We start from the raw sequence: 10,469 nt of genomic DNA, 5'->3' as shown, positions 1-10,469 counted from the left end.
CGGGGCTGCGGGGCCGTGTGCGTGCGGAGCCTCGCCCGCTCGCTTTGTGTGTGTCTCGTCTCTGCCACCCGCAGGGCTGTGGCTTTGCCTCCCTCGGGTCCAGTACCTCCTCGCGGTGCGCTCCCAGCTCTGCGGAGGGGACAGATGCTGACCCCTCTGCAGCTGGAGCCAGGGTGTCACCGAGGATTCGGAGCAGGAGGGCAGGATTCCCGTGGTTGACAAGGCCATGCCTTTCCTGAAGTCTGGAGGCTCCCTCCTTACCCCTATTTAACAAATAGATCCCTGAACACAAGCTGCTGCTTCTTCCCTTGGTGTAGTCTGATTTGGTTCGGGTTGTCAAGAATCTAGAGACCTCTCCCACTGGGGCCTCCTTTCCCAGCCAGGATGACCCAGCACCCTTGCTTGAGCTACCTTCACACACACACACACACACACACACACACACACACACACACGTACCGCTCTTGGTACAGACCCGATTATGCCATTCAGTGATACAGTCTGCTGGGGACGCGCCTATTCGCTACCTCCCCTCCCCCCGCTGATAGGTGTAAACAAAGGTGGACCCTGCCTCCTTGCCACACGTCCAGAACCCAAGGTAAGCTTTCAGTCCTCAGTCAAGTCCTGTTAATTCATGAACATCAGCCTCTCACTGTGGTCTTCCTTCTCTTGCATTTAAGGACTTCTTGTATCCCATAAAATAATGAAGATAATTATGTATTCATCTAATGAATAACAGTTGCTCTTTTTCTTTGATGAAATTGTCACCTGTTTTGTTCGTAAGCCATCTATTTGTCTTTTCATAGAGTTTAAAAACTTCCTTACTTTTGAATAACAAGAAAACGCAAATTTGAATTTTTCTTTACCAAAAACATAGAATCAGATCTTTTCCAAGGACCCTTGGAATGATCACTCACATCAAGATTTCCCAGTTTAAAGTTGGAAGTGATTCACATGCCTACAATACCAGCACTCCGGAGAGGCTGAGGCATGAGAATCTCAAATTTGAACCCAGCCTGGGCAGTTTAGCAAAACCCTCTCAAAAAAGGGTGGGGAGGGACCTGGGGATGTAGCTTAGTGTAAAGATCCTGTGTGCAGTCCCCCATACCATGGCTGATTTTATGAAATGATTTTTCTGAAACATCAAATGTAAACTGTTGTTTTCACAAAACACTGATAGATTTCTTGTTTAAATTTCAGGCCTTGTTTGTAACCATTTTCTTTTCTGGCACTGGCTTTATCATGATTTCTGGCCACAATCTCTCCATGGACTCAACAGATTTCCCTTGGTTGTGATCACAAAGGAGCCAGTTCTCTGGTGCTGTACATGGGTCCAGGTTCATGACTGTGTGCAGCCCCTCATCTGAGGTGACCTGGCACTAAGGGATATGATCCTGTACTGTGAGGAAGGCTGGCAGGAGGGGCACTGTTTGGGGTGAAAATAGCACACTTTAGTGGGAATAGGCTTAGTGGCTGCAGGGATGGGTATGGGCAGAGGCACCGCGGGGTCAGTGCCTCTGTACATAGTGTCCTCACCAGTGTCGAACAAAACAGGCTGAGGGATACAGTCAGATGAAGGGACTCACTGTTAGGAGTGATTCTTTGTCCTCAAATGCTTTTCAGAAGTTTTAACTTTCATATTGTTTGAACAATGAATAATTTGTTTCTTCTTTTCTATTGTGGTAAGATATAAATATAATAAACTTTATCATTTTAATTCTTTTAAAGTGTGCAATTCAATGCAATTAAGTAGATTCACAATGTTGTACAAACATCACTACATTCTTCCAAAACGTTGTCATCATAGTTCCAAATATAAACATTGTATTTATTAAGTAATAACTTATTGTCTTCTCCCCTAACTAAGGGTAAGCAATATTTTACTTTCTTCTTCTATGAATTTGACCATTTAAGATGCCTTATAAAAGTGGAATCACACAATGTTTGTTATTTCATGTCTGGCTTACTTCATCTCGCTCTTCAAGATTCACCCACAGTCAGAATTTCATTCCCTCAAAAAGGCCGAGTATCTGTAATTGTGTGCATATACTACATTTTGCTTATCCATTCATCTGCCAGTAGACCTTTGCTGTTGTGAGCAGTGCTGCTACAAGCATTGGTGTACATATAGCTATCTGTTCAGGTTCCTGCTTTTAGTTCTCCGGGACTTATAGTTAGAAATGCAGTTGGCATTCTGTTTAATATTTTGAGGAACTGTTGCTATATTTCTCTTTACAGTGGCTACATCATTTTACAGTCCCATCAGCAATTCCCAGGGTCCAATTTTTCTACATCCTGTCTAGCAGCTATTTGTTTTTAAAAATATTACCCATCATAATGGTGTGAGGTGTTTTTATTTTGGCTGAAATTTATTTACATTTCCATAATGATTGGTGATCATTCTTCTTCCTCTGCTCCTTCTCTTTCTTTGAGATGTTGTCGGACTGTGTTACCCACATTCATATCCAACCCCTGGGCTTAAGACTGTCCTCATATATCAGCCTTCCAAGTGCTGAGACTGCAGCACATGAAACTGTGGTTGACTTATCACTTATCTTTTCAAAAAAGATTAATGAATTTGGAATGTGCTCATTAGTTATTTGTATATCTATAGAGAGATGTCAGTTGAAGTGCTTTGCTCATCTTTATGTTGTCTTATTGCTATTGAGTTGTAGATGTTCTTTATATATTCTGGATAATAATTGTTTATCAGATATATGATTTGCAAATATTTTCATACCTTGCCTTTTCACTCTGTTGATCATGTCCTTTGATGTCCAAAAACTTTTCATATTGATGAATTCCAAGTTATCTTATCTTTTTTTTTCTGTATTTTTGGTGCTATCTCAGAGAAATTACTGCCCAATTCAACATTATGAACATTTCCTGCCATTTTCTTCTAAGTGTTTGTTACAGCATGTATCTAGATTTCCTCTCCAAAACCTCATGTGTGCATAGGTGGGGCTTTTCAGAGCTGGCTGGATGTAGGATGTGTGATACTGGGATTAATACTATGTGATACTGAGATTAAGGGTGTGTGATACTGGGATTAAGGCTGTCTATTACTAAATTAGTCCACTGATTGGAATTAGCATAGTTCTGGGTGGAACCACCCCCAAAATGGGTAGCCTGAATGGGATAAAAGGGAAAGGCTGTTTGCTTGCTGCTTGCTGCCTTCTGCCTACCATACCGTGAACTGTTTCTCCTCTGTGATACCCCTCTTCTATACTGCCCTGCCTTGAATCCAGCCAACTATGGACTACATCCTTTACAAACTATAAGCTGAAGTAGAGAGACCTTTTCTACTTAACTTTAGGTGTCAGGTATTTTGCCTCAGCAACAAGAAAAGTAAGATAGATTTTGATAGCAGAGAAGTGGAATAATCACTGTATGTTATCTGGTCATGTGATTCAGGAGCCTTTGGAACTGGCTTGTGGAAAGAGTTTGAAAGGATTGGAGGTGACAGCTGAAGAAACTGGAATGCTGTAAGCTGAACTTGGTGGTGGGTTCTGATCAGAGCTCAGAAGACCAGAACATTGACTGAAGTGCTGCAGGTAAAGACCAGGCTCAGGAGGTTTTTATCTGGAGTAAGGATTGCATTGGCTGTTGGGCTCCAGACCATGTGTGTTATGCTTTGGCAGAAAATTTGTGTGCATTTTGCTCTTGTCCAGAGACTTTGCCTGAGACTGAGATTAAGTATGGCAGACTAATTTGATGGAAGAAATTTCAAGGGAGTCTAATGTTGAGGTGGTGGCAGGGCTACTGTTAGAAGCTTTTAATCAGATATATATTGAGAATTGAGAGCAAAGAACCCAGCAGAATGACTTAAAGCATTTTGAGTTGAGCTGGGAAGAAAGCTCCAGTAAAGTTGTATATTGTAAAGATGGAGCAGAGGAAATTTTTGTTGTCAAGAAGGAACAGGACAATAGAAAAGATGGCCTGAGGACATCACAAGAATTTGGACTCCAACCTTTGCAGCCTCAAAGGTGAGACTCAAAGGTGAAAGACTGGGCTGGGGATTTAGCTCAGGGGTACCGCCACTGCTGCCTGCCTCACAAGAGCAAGACCTGAGTTTGACTCTCAGTACAAACAAAAGGGGGTGAAAAACTTTGCTTTGTGAAGGAAACCATGTTCAAGGTGGCAGCAGCCTACAGAAGTTGTTCCTCAGGATTGGTTCATAGTGCTTAGCAACCCAGGAACTCGACCCCCGTAGCCAAGAGAGAAGGCAGTCTGACTACTGCTCTAGCTGGCTACAGATTTTGGTGTCATCCATGTGGTGCTGGTTTTAGGTGTATGGAGAATGCAAGAGTTGAGGGGGCAGGAAGGCTTCCACCTAGATGTCAGAAGAAGACCTGGGTGGTCAGGCATGTTTCGGAGAGAGCAGTGTGTCAAGCTGCAAGTGTGAAGCAGAAAACCTTGAGAGCTACAACTATTGACAGTGCCAAAGGAGTGAAGCCACCTAAGCCCTTTGGAGTTCATTATCTTGTCACAGATCACACAAGATGCTGGACATGAAACTACGGGATTTAATGTTTGCCTTGCTGAATTTTGGGCTTGCCTTGGTCCTATTTCTTTGTACCACCATATTTGCACCTTTCAGAATGTTAATGTCTATCTTGTGCCATTGAATGTTCGATTTCCTTTTCATTTGTGCAGGGGCTCACAACTAAGAGTTTGCCTTAAATCTCAGAGGAGTCTTTGGACTTGGACTTTTCACCAATGCTGAAACTATTAGGACTGGCAACTCTTCAAGATGGACTACATACCTTTTGCATGAAGAGATGTACATTAGTCTTTTGGTGTCCAGGGACAGAACGCTATGGTTTGTATCTAGCTGTTCTCCCAAAACTTCATGCAATTTTATAGGTGGGGCTTTTTGGAGATGGCTGCATCTAGGGTGTATGATACTGGGGTAGGGTGTATGGCACTAAATTACTCCACTGATTACAATTAACATAGCTTGGGTGGCATCACTCAAAAGGCTGATAGCCTGAATAGGATCAAAGGGAGAGGCAGGCTTACTGCTTGCTGACTTCTACCTATCACGCCATAAACTATTTCTCCTCTGTGATATCTGTGTGCTATGTTGCCCTGCCTTGGAGCCAGAAAATTATGGACTGAATCCTTTACAAACTGTGAGCTGAAAAACTTTTTCTTCTTAACTTTGGGTGTTAGGTATTTTGTCTTAGCAACAAGAAAAGTAACTTAGACAGTGTTTTATAGTTTGCTCTCTTACTTTTACATCACTGTTCTATTTTGAGTTAATTTTTGTGTATTGTTTAAGATAAGGGTACCATTTCATTTTTTGCATGGGGATATCTACCTTTTCCAGGACCATTTGTTGAAAAAGACCTGTCCTTTCTTCATTGAATAGACTTGCCACTTTCTTTTTAAATCATTTGATCAATATATAGGAGGATTTATTTCCAGGCTCTCTATTCTAGTTCATTAGTCTATATGGCATCATGATACCAGTACCACATCATTTTGATTTCTGTAGCTTTGGTAAACATACAGATCCTTTTATTTTAAAATTTTATGTCAGTGCTCTCTGTGTTTATGTATTTTTTTACCACTTTAATGAATAATGATATTGTTAGTGGGGGCTAGAGAAGGAGCTCAGTTGTAAAGCTTGGCAAGTGCATAGCTCTGAATTTTATTCCTAGCACTGCAAAAACAAAACAAAAACAAAAAACAAACAAACAGATAAAAAAAACAGAAAAAGACAAAGACAAAACAGACAATGTGTGAAGATAGAGTTTGAAACTATTTGGGACCTTGTAATCATGTGGTCCAACAAAGGTGAATTTCTTCTGATACAGACCTTAGCCAATGAGCAGACCTTTCAATACTACAACACACTTAGCATCCACATGCAAAAAATGGTTTCCTGGTCACTGAGAAAATTCAGGATCATACAAGCCTCTTGCTTCTCCTTCCTCTTTCCATGAAATGCTTTTGACTCCATCTTTCCCTTGGATTTTACTATCTTTTTCATAGCAATGTGTCTGTCATGTCTTTCTTCCTTTTGTCTATCAGCCCCTTCCATCCAGCAAAGACTTATTTTTTGACCATTATATCCTAGGTACTGTTCTTGACACTGGGAGTAAACCAGTATAAAGCTCTGCCTTCAAGGAATTTATATTCTGTCTGTGAAAGATATTAAATTAAATAAGTAAGTTGATTGTATAGACACAAATTGATTGATAGTTATGGCGATAAATAAAGCAGGCAAAGGTCTAGGAGACCATCAGTCGTAAGCAAAACTTGAAGATACTTATGATGGCATTTGAACTTTTTATAATGCCAGCTAATATAGAATATACCTTTTGGCAGACTGGTGAGGACTGCCCAGCCAATGTGGGGAGCTGTGCTGCCCAGTGCCCTGGGCCTTCATCAGAACAGATGGGTGAGGACTGCCCAGCCACACAGATACCCCCACCCCACTCTCGGGCCTTCTGATTATGCCAGTACCTGGATCCACACTGCAGAGACAAAGGTGGTCATAAAGGCCATTGTACTGAGCTCCAGATGATAGAATGGAAGTGAACAACTGCAATAAAGGCACATCAGATCTCTGTAGTTGCTAAGTTGAAGGGATCACCACCTTCCATCAGAATTTGGATTATCTTCAGGGGAAGGGCAGCTGGAACCTGGAGTAGAACCTTGCAGAGTTCAACCCTACAGGAGATCAGGGGGCCGAATTTGGTCCTTGCAGCCAGAATTCAGCCTGAATCTCAGGGGCATGCCATTGACTAGCTGAGAATAATTGACTTAGTTCTGCAATTTGCTGCCCACCTTGTCTATTGAGATACAGAGATGTACCCTGAAGGATGCCCTTCAAATTATTTTCTTTCTTTTCCTCTTACTTTTAATTTTTAATTTTAACATTTTTATTTTTTCCCACTCTTCAAATTCTTCCTTTTTTCATTCTTTTTTCCATTCAATCCCTTGTTCCCCACATTGCTCTTCATCTCCCTTTTTATTCCCATTCCTGTCCTAATTCACATTTCTTTTTTCTTTTTCTTTTCTTCTCTTTTTTCTTCTCTCAATTGTCATTAGTTTCAAAGGAAAGTGAGTATAATTTACAGCTTCCCTATTACTGTTGAGTTGTTCTATTCTTGACTTTGTTCTTGCACTCTGTCTTTTCCTCTTCTACAGTTTCGTAGACTTTGTATAATCATCCTGTGTCCTCCAGCTTCACTTGAAACCTTCTCCTATCCTTCTTCCTATCTATTTCTCTTCTCCCAACTCCTTCCAAGTCCCCATTCTGAAGGGTAAAGTTGCAATATTGAAGAGTTTATTCACTATAAACATATTTTGAGCTAGTCCTTGTTTTTGATTTAACTCACATGGTTAAAGGTGATAGATTAACAACTACCACAAATTGTCAATTTCTAGGCTGTGTTGGTTCTAGTGTGTTGCTGATTGTATCACTTGGGCTAAAGGGTTGTGATTGATTTAATCAGTTGTCCTTCCTGATATTATGAAAATGAAAGTGTCTGTGAGTCATTAGAGACTCAATACCTAAAAAGCAGTTATATCAGGAAGATCAAAGTACTAACCCAGTAATTAAACCAAGGACAGTACCAACAACAAAAATAAAAGTGAGAAAAGACTTAAGCAAGGCACAGATATGGACTTGCAGTTCACCAATGGCAAATTCTAGGGGAAATGAGGTGGAAAAGTCTGACAATCAACCACAAGGACATCCTGAACTCATACCACAGGAAGTAATAAAACAGATCAATCAGGCTGTACAAATATTTAAAACAGAAATAATTCCCCAGATAACTACAGAGTTGGTGAGCACAATGAAAGACATGATTAGAGACTCTAGAACAGAAACAGACAAAAATAAATAAATAAATAAATAAATACAAACAAAACAAAACACATGAGCTCAGGGCCATGATAGAAGCCAGGAATGCCCAGCATAGGAAAGAAATGGAAACCATGAATGTCCAACATAGGAAAGAAAAGGAATCCATGAAACAGATTCAGACAGATATCCAGGAGATTAAAAACTCTATAGAAAGCATTCTCAGCAGAATGAATGGATGTGAAGATAGAATTTCAGATATAGAAGATAGTATTGCAGTCAGTGAGCATGAAAGGAAATATGTCTTAAAAATAGTAAGGGATCATGAGAAGTCGATCCAATAACTCCTAGATAATGCAAAGAAGAATAATAGAAGACTGATAGGAATCACAAGGTAGCAGGAGAAAGAACAAATGACTTAAAAAAAACTTTTCAGAATTAATGACAGAAAACTTCCTAAACAGAGGGGAAGAATTTGACATACAGGTAAGTGAGACATATAGGAAGGGCTCCAAGTAGGCATGATAAAAAAAAAAAATCTACACATAGACATATAGTAGTCCCAGAAACCCAACAGAAGAACAAAATATTGCAAACAGTTGGAGAAAAGAAACAAATCACATGCAAAGGAAAGCCCATCAGAATCACAACAGACTTTTCAACACAAACCCTCAAATCAAGGAGAGCCTGGAGTGAGGCATTTTAAGCCCTACGAGAAAACAAACTCCAACCTAGACTGATGTATCCTGCAAAACTATCTTTTAAAATGGATGGGGAAATAAGATACTTCCATGACAAAGAACACCTGAGAAACTTCATGAATACCAAACCCGCACTCCAAACAATTCTAAACAATATCCTAGAAAAAGACAATAAAGGTCACAAAACCACAAGGCCCAACAAATAAAATCAATTAGGCAAGAAGGAAATTAAAGAGAGAGGGGGAAAATTTAAAAAGAATCAACAACAGGACAATAACATGACAATGATAAGTCAATACATATCAGTTATAGCCATCAATGTCAATGGTCTTAATTCACCAATCTAAAGAAATAGACTGGCAAAATGGATTAAGAAGCCAAATCCAACAATATGTTGTATACAAGAAACACACCTAGTTCAAAAAGAAACTCAGACTGAAAGTAAAATGATGGAAAACAGTTCTCTGTGTGACAGAAGCCCAGAAAAAAGCAGAGGTAGCAATCTTATTCACAGAATAAGTAAATTTCAAACGAAAACTAATTAAGAGGGCCAAAGGTCACTACATCTTTGCAAAGGGAACAGTCCAAGAGGAAGAAATGACAATCATAAATATTTGTGCACCAAATACCAATGCCCCTAACTATACCAAACAAATATTAAGGGACATAAAAAGCCAAATAAGCACTGGTACAATTGTAGTGAAGTACCTAAATACGCCGGTACCACAGATAGACAGATCATCTAGACAAAAATTCAACAACAAAATACTAGAACTGAACCATGCCTTCAAACAAATGGATTTAATAAACTCCTACAGAGCCCCACAAAATCAAAATGTACATTCTTTTTGGCTGCACGTGGGTCATTCTCCAAAACAGACCACACACTAGCTCATAGAATATGTTTAAATAAATGCAAAAGAACTGAAGTTATCCCAAGTATATTATCAGACCTTAGTGCAATTAAGCTGGTGATCAATAGTGTAAGAAATCATAAGAACTTCACAAACACATGGAAATTGAACATGTTCCTGAATAATCATTAGGTCACAGAGAAAATTAAAGAAGAAATTAGTCAGTTTTTTAAAAATAAATGATAATGCCAATACAACATAAAGGAATCTATGGGACACAATGAAAGCAGCTCTATGAGGGAAATTCATAGCAGTGAATGCCCACATTAGGAAAACACAGTGAGGTCAAATAGAATATATCTTTCTGCCCCCCAAACTGCTCATGATTAAATTAATTTTGGAGTGAGTATTTTTGCAGTACTATGATTTAGATATAGAATGTCCACTCAAGCCTCATGTGTTCAGAAGTGGAACTTCTGAATCTTGGGAATGCTATGCTGGTCAGTAGATTAATCCATGGATGTGTTCACAACTGACTTGTTATCAGGAAATGGGGCCTGGTTGGAAGAGGTGGGTCATGGAAACGTGGTGTAGGAGGGGATTCTTCATTCCTAGTTCCTCCTTTCTCTTTCTGATCCCTGTTTGCCAAGACATGAGCAGCCGTCCTCTGCCAGACTCTTCTTGCCCTTCTTGCCTTGGAACCTGCTGACTGTGGACCAAGTGCTCTAAAACCCGTGAGTCAAAATAAACCCATCTTCCTTTAAGCTGTCAGTGTTGGGTATTTTGTTCCAGTGATGACAAAGTGAATAAGACATGAAGTCATTGAAAATATGTTGGACATTGTATTTTTTAACTTGGGAAAGTATCCATGAAAATTTTATAAATAAAAAGCAGCCTAGAGAAGATAAATGTTATCTGGTTTTAATTCTGTGAAATAAATCCCATATATTTATCAAAATGACTTGAGGAATTTATAATAATGAGTTAAAATAAGTATATTTGGGTTGGGGAATTATGAACAGCTTTGTTAAGTTTTTTCTAAATTCTTATAAATTAACATGGCTGATGCTTAAAACCCCCCACTCATATATG

This window comes from Fukomys damarensis, unplaced genomic scaffold (assembly GCF_012274545.1).
Source record: "Fukomys damarensis isolate Sample0158 unplaced genomic scaffold, DMR_v1.0_HiC HiC_scaffold_29, whole genome shotgun sequence".
In the NCBI taxonomy this organism is placed as follows: domain Eukaryota; kingdom Metazoa; phylum Chordata; class Mammalia; order Rodentia; family Bathyergidae; genus Fukomys; species Fukomys damarensis.
The sequence above is the reverse complement of the archived record's forward strand: the minus strand, read 5'-3'. Positions refer to the sequence as shown.